We start from the raw sequence: 16,726 nt of genomic DNA, 5'->3' as shown, positions 1-16,726 counted from the left end.
CCCGCAGTACCCGTCGTGAGTTAGTGCATATTTATTATATTATTATATCGTCTGCCAATGATTCCGTTCGACCACTTTAACGGATCATGAGGGTGAGCGTGATGATTGACCTGCTGCAGCATTACAATATGTTATATGTACGGAGTGAGTTGCCAAGCTTGCATTTCATTCCCCAATCGTCGTTTAATAACAAATAATTGTTCAAACTCCAGCTTTTGGAATTTCTAAGCAGATTGCTGGTACTAACAGTACCATATTTTCAAATATATACATGTTCATGCACTTGCTTGTACGATTTAGAAATTGTACTGTGATGGTGAAGGAGAACTTTATCACCCTTTGTATTGTTAATATTTCAAATCTAATGATTTTTTTCAAAAGTGTCGATTCACTTAGAACGCAATTTGAACTAGTTTATAGTTGTCGAGTTATCAAACTTAAAGTATTTAATACAAATTTATGCTATCTATGGTAATATTAGGGCGTATTGAAGTTAATTTAAGGGGTTATGATAAATCGAAAATTATAGTAACTTTAATTATTTATCTATTATAATGTACAATAAGATATTATATTACACATGCCGAATACCTGGGGTAATGGTAGTAGGCTTAAGATTATACACGGATAATTTGCCTTACTATTAACAAGGACTTTTATCCTTACCGTACCTATGTGAGTTTAACTGTATACAGAGTGAACCATTTAACGCAGGACAATCATTATTTCAAAAAGTATTAACATTTTTCAAATTTTTATTTTTTATATATCAAAATGTTTTAACTGTCTAACATTTTTAATACCCCCTATTATTTTAACCCTGCGAAACCACTGTAAACTTTTAATTTTTAAATGGCAACCTATGAATAAAATTTATAAAATTATTTATTGTTTTATGAATTTTAATATTATTACTTTAATTTTTGACTAATCCGTTGCTAAGATTTAGCCCCTCAAAGTTAGGTGTATTTTGTAGGTGCTATTGTATTTTTCATTTGTAAAGACCAGGTGTTACAACATATAATAAAAATTATGTTGTCCAAGTTCATAGGTAACCATAGTAGGGATCAAGGTGTATTGATATCTATAATAAATATTTATTTTCATACTAATAAATAATAATAAATGATAAGATAAGACGATAAGACATTATATCCTATCCATGTGTTTATTATCTTATATTTATGTGTGTAATGTAATAAGTGTTTATAAGCCACCCTGATTACTCTGATTCAAAGACTATTGATTTGTATGATTGATCAAAAATTAATAACGACCAGAGTAAACAAATACAAAATCTTTTCTAATATCGTTTTATTTTTTTATATCGCATTATTAAACTGAAATAAAAAATTCAAACGCAGAAGTTCTTAAAAAAAAGTTTTATGATTTTTTGCCAATAAATATAGGTGTTGCCATTTAAAAATTCTAAGTTGATTCATATTTATCATATGACAAAAAATTTGAACGTTTTAGGAATATTAATTATATGTAGATTTCATTAAATTTCAACATTCTTAGCAAAAAAAAAAAACTTAAAACTTTTCGAAATAATAAGTGTCTTACCTTAAATGGATCATCTTGTATATCAGGGGTGGCTAACTTGCGGTTCGCGTCTTATTAAAAAAAAAACCAATATTTACTTATTAACGACAAAATTATAAAAATTACAAAATGTATTTATAAACATTTTGGTTCTTGATATCACCGTATTAATCATTTAGCTGGTGGACGTATTCATATTAGCCACCCCTGGTATATACTGTATAGAACACTAATACACTGAAATCTCCTTTAACGGACACCTCTCAATAGCGGACACCTCCAAATAACGGATGGAATTTTTGGAACGGTGAAATGTGTACTCACTGTATTTCCCCTCTTAATAGCGGACACCTCCAAATATCGGACGACGTCTAAGCGACCAATAGTGTCCGGTAATTAGAGGTTTCACTGAATTTCGAATTTTAATGTCAACATTTTCAAAAAAAAATCATCTGACTATAAAAAATTACAGTAAAAATCGGGATGCAACTATAGGTTACATAATTTGAAAAAAAATTGTATCGTCTACACGGTATAAGTATTACGCTTCTTAAGCGCAGTATCGAAATCTTGTTAGTATCTAAAAATATTATGTGATTATAACTGTATACCCACAACCTAATATCAAAAATGACGAAAATCAGAATTCGCAGTATCATATAATTATTAAATTGGTGGACAAATCCAAAGAGGGAGGGGGGAGTTGAGTCGTTTAATCCATCTTATCCTATACATACTTATATATAATATACTATAGCTGTACCATTCGAGTAGGTATACATTACTATATCTATATATACGTATGCGATTGGTGTTTACAGAATCGATTTACCGGAAAAAGAACTTGTCGATTCGCATCTGCGGGGTTGGGGTCGTATTTGTATAATATATGGCAATAATAATCTCAACGACGAATCGCCCTAAATCCGTATACGCATCGCACGTCACTGCGTCTGCAGACTCGGACGCGCGTTTTAGTTAAATCAATCACGTGGACGTAACATTACGCAATTCCATACATACAGGGCGATTCTTTTATCATTTCCGCTCATGTTATATCAAAGACTATTAATGCTACAACATGGTTTCAAGTTATTACAAGACAACGCGACGGTTTAAAAAAAAAATGTTAAATTGATATACGATATTCATGGATAATAATATTACATAGTTTGAGATAAAATATAATAAATCGATATTTATGTCAATTATGTAAGAGTCACTCTTCGAGTAAAAATATAACATACTGGCTCATAGATTTTCGGGCAGCAGACAATAATTCGTTTGCACCAGAGGAAACTACCCAATATATTAGCCATCAGGGGTGGCCAATTTGCAGCTCGCGTGATAGTCGTATTCGGTTCGCGTCTCGTATAAGAAAAATAACCAATATTTACTTAATAACGACAAAATTATAAAAATTATGAAATGCTTTTATAAACATTTTGGCTCTTGATATATCTTTATATTTATCCATCGTGTGGTTCATGGACGTATTCATGTTGGCCAGCCATGCAAATCTGCAATATGTATTGTATGTAACAACATTTTCGCTAAATACTTCATATAATATTATACACCACGCGTATACACACAATAGTGTTATTGCGTATCTATTTATATATCATCGGTACATACCTACGTGAGGAAATTAATAAAAAAAGAAAAGAAAAAACATCGTTTTTTAGTTTTTAGGATTATTATTATTTTAGAGTCATCGCCGTCAATAATCATGACGCGGCGGATAGATATAATATAAAAGCAGGTACCTAATATTAATAATAATAATAAAATATTACAGTCGTCGCACGAAATAGCCGATCGTCGCAGTCCTTGTGCAGCATACCTATGCCACACCGTCCCGCCGCCGCCGCCGCCGCGTGTGTCGTATCATTGGTTCGACGATAGCTCCGCCTAAACGCCTAATTATACCTGCTCGACAGTAGCTGCTGCCGCCGCCGCACGTATACACATAATAATATTATATATTATACACAATACACACACATATGTATATAATATTTATATATATATATATATATATATATACGTAAACAGGTATGGCACGGTGGTATAGGTATACAATTTATGGGTAGGAAGGTACACACACAGATGCGTGTCGCGCGCTAACCCACCTATATATACATGTATAGAAATACGCGTTATATCGCCATACGCATCAATCGACCGGTAGTTATAAAGTATATACATTATTTTTATTTTTATTTTTTTTTTCGCATTTTATTTTTCCTCTCCCGTCCATCGTTCTCATTGCGCGAAATTCCTCACGAATATATGCGTGTGCGCTGTGGATTAAATCCGCCCGCGAGAGCGCGCCCGAAGAGGACTGAGAGGATAATATTCGTACTTAATTGTGTGCGAATTTCCATATACGCTACTCGCTCCCCCGCTCGACCTTCCACCACAATACCCATATAGTCGGCAGGGCGTATTATAATGGTCACGAGACACGATCGAGATGCACACGTACATTATATACAGTAACATACTAACATACGTATAATAATATGTGTAGCAACGGTGTGTGTCGTGTGTGTGTGTGTGTGTGTGTGTGTGTGTGTGTGTGTGTGTGTGTGTGTGTGTGTGTGTGTGTGTGTGTGTGTGTGTGTGTGTGTGCACGGGTCACGCGACTGCACCGTAGAGACTTCAACGAGATTTTTCTGAACGTCTATCGGTGATCGATGACGTCGAATTTAATATTTTAATGTCGTTGAAATATTATAAAAATTTATATCATCGTAGATTAAGTTATATGTTGTTAAATTTTATAATATGGTTTTATTAAAAATCACAGATTATCATAATGTTAAATGTAAAAATTTATACTTAATTCGCTTAAACACATATCTATTATTGTCTTTCTAGGTGGTTTTCAACGAATATTATATTTTAATAACATCTATTATATAGTATACCTATTACCTACCCGACGAAAGTTACATTATAAAAAAATATTTCATCTACATGGGGGCGACCGTGATTTTAAGGGGTAAAACGGCCCGGTACAAAAAATAAAATAAAAATATTTGCTGTTACGTCTGATCTGAAATTCTGCACCAACACGCACGCGTTTTATAATATATTTATATATATAGGTGACCGGACGGGATGATTATCGATCCCAACGTGAAAATAACTGCAAGTCGTGTCGTCGTGATGGTGTAGCTGATGTCATAAATTATATATATAATGCACATTGGCGCGCGCGTCACTAGCTGTAGATAATAATACACCACAAGCATACACCCCCGCGGGTTCAGTACAGACCGAGGACAATTATTACTGTTGCGTATAGTTATAATATAATAATACCATGTGTTGTTATATATAACTAGTCTGCAGAGAAAGTTAATGATTTTTAAGTTTTTTAATTGAGATAAGTCGAGTTTGATAATTTAAAAACTTTATATAGTCAATATAGTTATGCTAATTTTTTTTTACTCAGTTAAGTTAAAAGCTATATGAAAACTCGATATATATACTAACTTAAGGTATTATTGTTTTTTTATGTTTTGATCTATAAATATAACCAGTTATAGATAGTTTAAATTAATAAAAAGTAAATTATGTGCAATTTATGTGTATGAATAAAAATTGTATTTTATTTATTATTTAATTATTTATAAATTTAAGATATAGCTAGGCGTATTGAATTCGATTAAAAAGTAACTAGTTATTTATTAAACATGTATAGCAATAAAAATCAATTGAGTTAAATTAATGAAAACAAATTTGAAAATCAAGTCAAAGATTTATAATTAACCTAAACTAACTCGTTTTATAATGATAGTGAATCAGAATCACGTATTTTGTTGATTTATCGTTTGTACTTTTCATTTTAAAACTCGATAGTTGGAGATGAGATATCAATTTACAGGATTAGTGCTTAGGGTGGATGTAACAGTACTATTTGATAAAGATAGTAATATTTGCAACGGAAATTTGTTAAATAGAACTGTTACACCTTATATAGTTATGTTTCATATTTTTTTTATGGCTGTCTGAAGCATTTTGCTTGGATTACTTCGATTCCAAGTATATATACGTATAAGAATAATGTGGAGTCTAAAATAAAGTTGCGATACTCGACAAGTCGCCCAAATGAGGTTAGTGCGGAGGGGAGGAAATACTTATAAATGCATAATACACATTTCATTTAATTTGTTTTCGTCGATTTACAGATGATGAATGCGGGAAGTAATTTTATGTGCCAAACACGTTAAATCTATAATAATATTATGTGAAATAATTTTTATTTATGATAAAATATGTTATGAAGTTATGACGGCTATAAAAACATATTAGGGTTACCAGGTATTTATTCAGCAGAGGGTGGGTGACCCACCCGCGGTAAAATCGCCACCTCTATAAGATCTGCGTATGAAGAAGTTCGTTATGTATTTAAAATACACATTTTTATAATAATATTATACATAAACCAGTTTAAAACTATACACGCTCGCGCACAACTTCGCGGCGCACGTGATTTATATAGTTTTATAAAATGATAATATTATGCATCAGAAATAATTAATATTTTACACGTATTACACTATTATAATATTATATACAGTTATTAATCGTCGACGGTTCTTAATAGGTTCTAATCATAAACATTATGAATAGCCGCACAAGCGAACAAATGAGTATTATACTTATTATTACACACATTTAAACATATATATATATTATATATAGGTACCTATAAACACGCGTGCCACGTAGCGAGTATCATATAGGTAATATTATAATATTATATTGAATTTGGTTAATTCGCCTCGCCGTCAGATGTTTGACGTGTTTAAATACTGTTGCTGCACATCACAGCACACGCACGATAATAATTAAATATTAGTAGGTTCCACCGGTTCCAGCTATATAGGTACCTTATATAATATTATTATACTCGCTGTGTAACCGCAGTCACGTCCGTCGCTAAGTAGGTATACGACAGAGTCGATTGATTTACGATTACCCGTCAGCTAGTTATGTGTAAAGTATTTGATTAAAAGTATTGACAATTTTTCCGATTATATTCCGATGCGTATTATAGTATTTCGAATTTGACCCATTTGTGTTTTAAATATAGGTAGGTATAATAATTGTAAACATTTTAGATGCGAGCTTAACATCGTAAGATACTTTGATGGGGAATAAAAAAGATAAACGGGGGAGGGGGGAGGGTACTTAGAGACATTTTGCGAAATCCACAAGGTTAGCGACTTTCCCCTTTACCACCCTCACCCCTTGAAGATGTCCCTGGTTCATATTTTCAAAAGTTATACGCGAACATAACATTATAATATGTACCTATACCTACCCGATAAATAGGCAATATTATTTTAAGCATGTCAAAATTACCACGTCGAAGTGACGTATTAAAAATCTGGCGCCGAACCATATCTTAATGTATATCTTTAGGTATAGCCTAATGTAATTCGGGACCTGAGTACCCAAAAAAAGTACAAAATATTTGGATTTGTGACCCCAGTACCTTTACACCCAATGAGTGCATAAAATTTAATTTTGTGACTGGATTCTATAGAGCAGTCACACGTCTGTATATGTGAAATTTCTGCGACGCAAATTCCGGTCCTAAAGACAATGGCCTGAAACTTTAAACATATATTATACTAAAATGTATGACGTGTAATGACGATGTTATAAACATGACGCAGCACACGGTTATAAAGTTTCACGTCTTGTCGCATAGTGTTATACACAACTTGAACATAATAATAATAATAAATTATTATTATTATATTGTATTGTAGTCGTATCGTGTCCGCCGCCCGTCACCGTGGTGTGATATATAATATTATTATATTGTGTTTGACACGCGCGATATTATAATAGAATAGAATATTATAAACCGTTATTATTCCGTCGAGCCTTGGAACCCACAAAGTATAATTATATAATATGATAATTTATAATATTCCCACGCGGCGTCTGAAAATCGCGAGCTCAGTTGTACGGTAGGTATACTATATAGGCAGAATATTATACAGAAGACACAACTTTCCCAATATATATTAATCTTGGTACTTAGAACATAAACATTGATTTATAAATTATTTTTCAAAGGCTCTAAGAGCCTAGTAAAATTTATGGGAAAAAAATGTTTGTAAAATAAAAAATCATGCAGTTAAGGCTTAAAATATATGTAACAGTCCAACGATGAACATAATAAATCATATTCAATTAAATACATTTCATTATGAAACAATATTTCAATCGATAGTGTTTCTATTTTAAGACGTTATTATATACATTTCGTATTTAAAATACATTTTTTATGTGTTCGATTTTGAGTAATAATTATAGGAGTACCTATTGCAGTTATGAGCTCAACATTCTAAACGCAGAAAATTAAACTAAATGAATCGGATAAAATTGTAAAAAAAAAATAGTCGCCTTCTATAGGACTAATCCATGAGGTTACCATTGTATACCTAATACCTATTAGTACGTATGTATAATGGTTGAATAAAAAAGATTTGATGGATTTTTCCTGATTCAACCAGAAAACAAAGTTGAATGTAAAAAGATTTATTTATTTATCTTATTTCGTCGAGTAAAAACTATATACATATACATATAGATAATAACGGACAGTAGCGAAATATGAACGCTAATCACTTGAGAACTCAGTGATAAGATTATAAAGTTTTTTTTACCCCAGAATATGGGGCACATTATTTTTTCAACGGCAATACTACTATTAATGTATAAATAAAATTATAATCATAATAATTTCAATATTAGTTTTACGTAAATAATTATAATAGTATTAACTTTTAGTTACCAGCTATACGTATCAGTAATTTACAGGGTCGTCTAGGGAAACGGAAAAATGTGAAAGAATTCTAATAAAAGTAAAAAAAAAAAGGTTTTACAAGTTATATTATTAAAAACAAAAAGGTAAATTATATGTCATTAAGAGTCCCAAGGTTAAATTTATTTTATTTTTTAAATAATGTCCGTATACCTATAGATGTTGTCCATTCGTATATACATATGCATTCCTGAAATCGATCGCTGACATAATATGTGTTGTAGTGTTGAAATTCCTGGCGAGCCGCAGTCACACTGTCGCCATTTTTGTAAAACGCATCTAAAATTATCAAATAACAAGCATTAAAAAAAACCTCCAAAAATCTTCATTATAAGTATTAAAATAAGCAATTAAAAATCTTTAAAACAACTAATTATGAGATTTAAAAAATGATAAATCCCTTTCTACTTAAAAGTCTAAAAAATAAAAATAACATCATAGTCTCCCCTTAAGAGTTCCCATATCAAATGAGGGTCATATTTTGATGCAAATACAAAAAATTAAGAGACTGATTCATTTAGCCTATGTTTAAAATAGGTGCACCAAAATATAAAGTTTATCGAAGTCTTTTTAAATTTACAGATATGTAAAACTAATAACTATTGATAAATTATAGATTTTACCGTGTTTTATTAAAATACGTTTAGAATCGTAATTTAGAACGGTCACATCGAGCTTTCTTTGATTTGTAGATAGATTAAGTATTGAATATTGGAAATGTATTTATTCAGTTTAGAAAAATAAATAATTTAACTATACAGTAGAACCTCGATTATCCGTGTTTGCGATTAACCGTGCTCACTCATCCAAAAATTTAAAAATAAGTATGGACTGTAGATATATATGTAGTTATAATCTACCCTGAAAACCCCGGATGGTCAAATTATTGTCTACTATCTACCACCTAACGTAACTTCCATAATACAACCAATGGATCAAGGCGTGATTTCCTGTTTGAAACGAAGGTACAAAAAGATTTTTCTCCGTTATCTTTTGCAAGAAGATTGTTTTGATTCGATGAGAGAACTTTTGAAAACGTGGACGATAAAAGATGCCATTTTTGCAGTATGTAATGCTTGGGAAAATGTACCTGCAACTACGTTAAGACTTACTTGGGCGAAAATTTTGAATCAAGACTATGATGACGAAGAAAGTATCGAAGATACGGTCGATAAGGATATAAAAGCTTGCAGTCTTGATCTAGCTACATCTATTCCAGATTTCACTAATGTTGATGAAGACGATATTGTTGATTGGCTACAAAAAGATCTTGAAAAAATACAGACAAGCCAAGCAATGGAAGCAGTTGATGTCCTCTTGAACTTCTGCGAACAGGAAAATTTTGACTTCCATGACGTTATTGGCTTAGGAAAAATTAGAAGTGAAGTAAGGAAAATTATTTCAAACCAAAAAAAAACCAAGACTGATAAATTCATATTTTAAGCCCTAATGACTTGTATAAAATTATTGCATGTACATTATTTATATTTCTAATTATAATTGAATCAAATTTTTAAAATTTCATTATTATAAAATTGTACCTATGTATTTGTAATTAAAATTAAATAAAAAATGTCATTATTATAAAAAGTCTCGATTAACCGTGATTTTCATTTATCCGTGTGACCCCCCTCACCATCATTACCCCGGATAATCGAGGTTCAACTGTATTATATATTTATGTACCCTGCAGGCTTCCAAATAAAATGTCGGGGCTCGGTTCTAAATGTTTTTGGGGACGCTATACAAAACTATTCCAATAAAATACAACTCATTATAATAGCCATAAAAGTGTCCCTTACATAATTCTTACTTAATATTATATTATGATATATATATTTAGTGAGTATAATTATTAATTTCTATCAAAATTTCAAAATTTCAAAAATCACAAATTCATTTCAATGGGCCCCAAAAATAGTCCCTGTCTAGAACTCTATAGGTCCAATAGCCCTCCTTTGTGTGCAACGTATGCACTTATACCTACTCTGAATATGCTCCGTATTGTCTACTGCTACTCCCAAAAAACTTTTTACGTCGATTGGATCGCAGTCCCGCATATCTGAAATTTTAGTAGTTAATACTTAATGTCTTAATGTGATATTAATATAATAGTGGAATTTTTTCTTTTAAATTTAAATTATTCTTTTTAAATTATGTATTATACTGGACAATAGTTGTAGCTTATTGTGTATTTTAATTGAAATTGTATGAAACATTAAAATACGTTAGGTAACCGGAAATTTATTAGGTACGTTCCCAGAGTGAGCTTTTCTTGTTTTTTTGAATTTATTTCACATAATATAAAATATGTTTGTTTATTATTGAACATCGAAAATGTATTTAATAATTTTTTTAATGAATATTATAATATAATATATTATATAACATTTATTGTTTACACACCTAGCCGTGCTAGCCTGAACAATGAACACCGTACCTAACTGTCTACGCTATTATTTCTGTTCTCAAAAAAAAAAAAAAACTGTGCACATATATTGGACCGCAATCCCGCTAGTTGTGATAGTATTGATTATAATAATATATAACATAATAGAACTACACAAATACACAATAATATAAGCTCGTCCCACACTCGTTCATTCCTTTATTTTATTATTTCTACGGATACATCGCGAGTTTAGCGCGTACTGTGCGATAAAATTTCAAATAATAATAATTTAATAATAATTACTTATATTAATGTAACATTGCATGTATACAAGACGTCTCCGGATACACAAGAAATTATAAAATATAAAACCTTATCTAATAACAACGCAGCTATTAATATTATTATAGGTATTTTTCCTCACATATAGAACGCGCATACCTATCTATAATCCACTCGAGTCGATATTGGGAGGAGTTTTGGAGACGACGTCATCCCGAACAATGTGAAATATTATTACCTATGTTTTTTAAGCACATTTTTACGCCCGTGAACACGCGCGCGCGCTCTCTTAGTTTTCGGACCACGTGACACGACGACAGTGTGGGTAAACCTCTATATTATCATATAATATTGTACACGTTGTTATATTATTATTATTATTATTATGTGTATATAATCGTCGTTATTATTCGTGTGCATAGTTATTATAAATATTGTTAAGTAATAATAATAATAATAAAACTGGATAAGTGGTGCTCTGGGGTGGTGTGTGAGTAGGTAGATAGGTGTACGTACCTATTATAAAATATACCAGACATCGTGTAGCCAGCGGATTACAAGAGACCGCGCGCGCGCGACCACTTAGGTATGTACTTACAAGTAGGTATAAAATATACCACTCACGTATATATATAGTATACGTGCTTTATATTTTGTCCTATACGGATCCAATTAGGAGACTACGCGACCGTCGCGCATATAGCAATATTATATAGACCTAAACAACGCGCGTTTACGATATTTTATACGCTAATAATATATATATATATATATATATATATATATTTATTTTTGTTGTAATAACAGGTTCTAAAATTTTGACGTTGGGTCGAAACGGAGATAGGAACAAAAAAAAAAGAGTTTTTTAACATCACCAGAGCATAACGCGCTTGTGTGTGTGTGTGTCTAATTGTTGTGGAGGCAAAAAACGAAAACATCGGAAAAAAAATCCAAGACGCTGTTTTACGGTCGGGTCAGCGCTGCAGCCGTTGGCGTTTGCGACGACGAAATACCAGAGCTATACATATTAATATATAATACCGCAGCAGGTATATGAATATGTACCAAGGTATACCACGCGTTCCCACGACACAGCCCCGCCGAATGGCGTTCGATGCGATGTTAAAATTAAACACCGTAACTCTTTTTTCCCCTCTCCCGGCGCGTTTGCATTTGGCGTAAAATGCCAACTCAACCTGCTCCTCCTGCACCTGCGGCTCACTACTTGGGGTGCGTTATTGCAGGTTCGACCTCCTCCATTTGGCGATAAAAAACGACGTTTTTTTTGTATTATGTGACGTTGAAATATCTAGATCGATATATCGTAGTAATATTTTATACGAAGCTCGTATAGATAACAATAATATACGGTTATGTGCGCCACGCGGCGGACAATAGCCACGACGATTGCATTTATAGACATTTTGGTATGTAAATACTACAGTTATTCATAGGAATAAATTTGAGTCAGGGGGATGAGGGACCTTAGTCTCTTAAATATTTTCGAAACCCCTCAAAGTATTTCCTGGGCGATTGTAAACTCTCTCGATGGTAAACTCTCCTGGGTCTACTCCAGTACTACCTGACAAAAACGTGTAAACTTTCCCGGGTTTATTCCTGTACTACCTAACGAAAATATGTAAACTCTCCCAGGTCTATTCCTGTAATACCTGATGGAAACATGTAAACTCTCCTGGGTCTAGTAAAAATCATAAAATAAATTTAATTGACATTCAAGTTGCGTTTAAAAATAGTCAATGGCAGTCAATCATATATAATAACAATATAAATAATTAATGTCTTTAGCTGCTATGAGCTATAATATTATAGTCAAAATACAATAAAAAATAAAATTTCGAAAAATCTAATATACATATAAGTTTCTTTTAAAAATAGTCAATAATAATAATAATAATCATGACATAAGTTACGAATACAAAATATACGTAAAAATGTTAAAATTATTGTATTTTTTAATAAGAACATACAGATTTTAAAAAAGTTAAGGAATCTATTTTTTTTTCTAAAAAAATGTTTTAACATTTAAAACAACTCGGGAGAGTTTACATACCTACTTCCTATAAGTAACTACGAGTATAAAGTTAACCCGGGAGAGCTTGCACATTTACTTTAGGTAAACATAATTTTGACCCAAGAGAGTTAACTATTTTTAAAAATCGGGAGAGTTAGCACCGCCCTATTTCCTAACTTGCAGGCCTATAACATGGTAATAAGTATGTTAATACGCGTGTTAATTTATATATCCAGCGCTCTGATTTCACCAAATTTACGCCCGTACGACTAATGATGTGTTGCTGTTAACATTTTTGGTAAATTATTCATAAAAAATTGTTGAAAAGACCCAACAGCAGTTGGCGCGGGGAAACATAAAAATTCTGCTGAGCATAATGTAACTGCACTCATCATGATATGCGTTTTCAAACACTAACAGCACATAATACGTATACCTATATATCACCTTAGAATTTATATAGCTAATGGCAGGTACATTGTGTATCAATCCAATAATCCGTGTTTGTAAATCTAACTGTAAATCTCGACCAGGATCACGGTTACAACCTCGTACAACCCAATACCCGGTATCAAACTTAAATCGACCAGGCAACTTATAACCTAATCTAGTACAAATAATACGTGTAGTCTGTTACGAATATTTATTTTAATTGGTTCAGATTTTCATACAATTGTATACGGTGGACATCTTGTTAACGTACAAATAATAAGCCAATGTATTATGTATTAAATTATCATGTTGTTTATCTATGAACTTGACGGTATAACACAAAGATGATAAATTCAACTAATTGGGTTCCGGAGACCTGCAAGCATATAATTGTGCTTATACCAATATTTTCTTTTACTTGTTCAAATTCTGATTTTTGGAATTTTGAAGTATAATTAAGGACCTGCACATTTTAAAATATTAGAAAAACATACTTAAATTACTTCCATGCGATTTAAGGCTTGTCCTGTGAGGCTGTGGCAATGAAAACTTTTTTTTTACAAATAAAAACCATCCTTTTAATTATAAACTGTTGAGCTGATGATTTTCTCAAACATTTAATGTAATACGTAGGTATTTTAAATAGAAACTTTTTCACGTGTTACACGTGTTCTCTAAATTGTTGAACAAACGGTATATAACACAGAATGCTGAAAATCTGCTACAGTGGCTGATATCACGCGAAAACCAGAAATTAATTATGTCAAAAATAAATTTTTTTTTAAAATTTTATATGCGGTTTGAAGATAATTATTGTTTAGTTATAAAATTTTAGCCAATTATACATTAGTTTATCCTTGTAATAAATAAATATATTTTTTTAACTCACCTTTAAAAAGTATCACTCTTTTTTTCTTTACTTAATTTTTATTACAAGTCATTATCTATCTTTTCTTATTTTTTCTTGTCACCAAGTTTAGTTAGGCAACTCTTCCTCTCCGATGCTAAGAGGTTTCACCTCAGTGAATAGCGATACTAGTTTTATATTTTTGTGTACAATTTCCTGCACCTAGCTGTGCAACATTTAACCTAGAAAAAAACATTTATTATTATTACTATTATATTGCTCTTTAAAGCGTCAACGGTCGATACCGATTTGCATAGTATAATATAGCAACTATTAAAATTTTTTTAAAGCGATTTTAACCTATGGTGGAAATAGTTATTTTAACACTGGGCTGAAGTTTATATACCTATTAACTAATCGATTCAAAATATTTTCGAAACAGGTCTCCTAATACCTTCGGGTGGGTAGTAATAATATGAAATGGTGATTAAGTATACTAAGTATATAACGATTTGCACAAGCGTCCATCACACATTCTGGAAAATAACGCACACGATACCTACGTGCGACGAAATATAGTTTGCAAATAAAATATTTATAATACATTTTGTGCAGCACAAACATCCGTTTCGGATACGAAAAAATATAAAATATTTACAACGCACTGCTGTGTTGAACGGTGTATATATAAGTACTGCAGAGAATATTAATTATGGGTGTATATACGGGGTGATCCATTTAGACACACTAATTTATTTCAAAAAACAGCTGCAACATCGTTTTTTTTTTTTACACATAATTACTAGACGAAAAGGATTTTGAAAAAAAATTATATTTTTTACCATCAATTATTTATCATTATAATTTTTTAAAGTTTTTGTTGTCTTTTTGAATGACAACTATTTACATTTTCAATTTCACATTCTGAACTAGAAAATTATTCGTAATATTAAAAACTATAAAAATCTAATCTTAGATAAAAAGTGTATTAGTATTACCACCTGATACGAGTACGTATTTAAAGTTTAGATGAGCGGAACAGTGGACCTGCATTTTGCGAGGAATATACCACCAGTATATACACCTGCAGACTACAGTATACTACTCCACAACTCCACTCATAATAACTTTAAATGATTTTGTTTAAAAATTTAAACGTATGTTTTTATAGATCGACGATATATTCTCCAAAAAAATATTCTGCTTTGCAGTATTAAGGAATTAAAAATGCGAATGTTGTCATTAACATAAGTAAGTAATTATTAAACTGATGATGCGCCGCGTGCATTCGTCGAACTCTACAAAATGGCTATCTTAATTTTTTTTGGAAATAATTAAATAAAAAAATATATTTTTAATTTTTTTACAAAAACATTAAAATAAATTAAAAAATTATATAATTGTAGTTCTTAATTTCTTATCCCCGTGAATCTTATTATAAAACCAAAATTTTAATATTTCCATTATTTCGTGAGATATCAAAGTGGGTAAATCCTCGTGGGACACCTATAGCTGTGTATGCAATATTCTATTGTTTTTTTTTTTTAATCGATCGGTTTTCGATATGGTGATTATGGTGTCGGAGTTGTATATTCAATGACACTGTATACGCAGCATGGAAACGGCTATAGCAGGATATTTTTTCGTACATTTTTTGGAGGTCATACACGAGGCGCAAAAAACGTGCGTGCCGATAATATTTGTTAAATTCGATATTGGACGTGTATAATATATAATTATTTAATACTATTTTGAGTACACTCGCGGCCCGCCATAAATTTTTTATATTATTCGGGTTATATATGTGTAAAGCACTAAAGCCGTAAAGGTATAGAAACAATATGATAGAATGTACAATATACCCACACGGTAAAAAGATCGTTATCATTACAATAGTAGAAATATTATATTGTCTATAATTACTTGCGTTTAGTCATTATTTTTAGCTGATATAACGTCGCTGCAGTCACGGCAGACGATTTTTTGACAACTACGTTTTTTTTTTCGAACAAAAATTATAAAACCAAAAATAAATAAAACTACAACGTGCAAAGTGCGTTAAAACTTAAATGTAAACTTCAATATTATGTTAAATATCCAATGGATATCCAAAGTTAAAAAAATCCATCTGAAAGGACTATAAAATAAATGAAATAAACCGACCGATTAATAATGAAATTAAATAATAATTCGAGTATATATGTGATTGTCAAAATAATGTTTATCATGTATTTTAATTTTATTTCCTGTATATAGTATATAGGTATATATGTATTATATATTATTGATTATAATATAGGTTACCTACTTTGTTATCATTTATAGATAGGTAATGCA

The 16,726-nt window shown here is 31.2% G+C and overlaps 1 long non-coding RNA gene across 1 annotated transcript; it reads right to left on the bottom strand.

Annotated features, from left to right (window-relative positions):
• Positions 1 to 8,495: 8,495 nt before the first annotated feature.
• LOC149054790 (uncharacterized) lies at positions 8,496 to 14,625 on the bottom strand. Its single transcript, XR_016192150.1, has 3 exons — positions 14,432 to 14,625; positions 10,392 to 10,466; positions 8,496 to 8,683 (listed from the first exon to the last, which is right to left on the bottom strand). It is a non-coding gene; the product is annotated as an uncharacterized LOC149054790 (long non-coding RNA).
• Positions 14,626 to 16,726: the final 2,101 nt, after the last annotated feature.

The sequence above is a fragment of the Diuraphis noxia genome, unplaced genomic scaffold, assembly GCF_037042655.1.
Source record: "Diuraphis noxia isolate RWA-SAM2 unplaced genomic scaffold, SU_Dnox_SAM2 contig0005, whole genome shotgun sequence".
NCBI classification, from domain to species: Eukaryota; Metazoa; Arthropoda; class Insecta; order Hemiptera; family Aphididae; genus Diuraphis; species Diuraphis noxia.
Note: the sequence above shows the minus strand (reverse complement) of the source record. Positions and strands in the feature narration are given on the sequence as shown.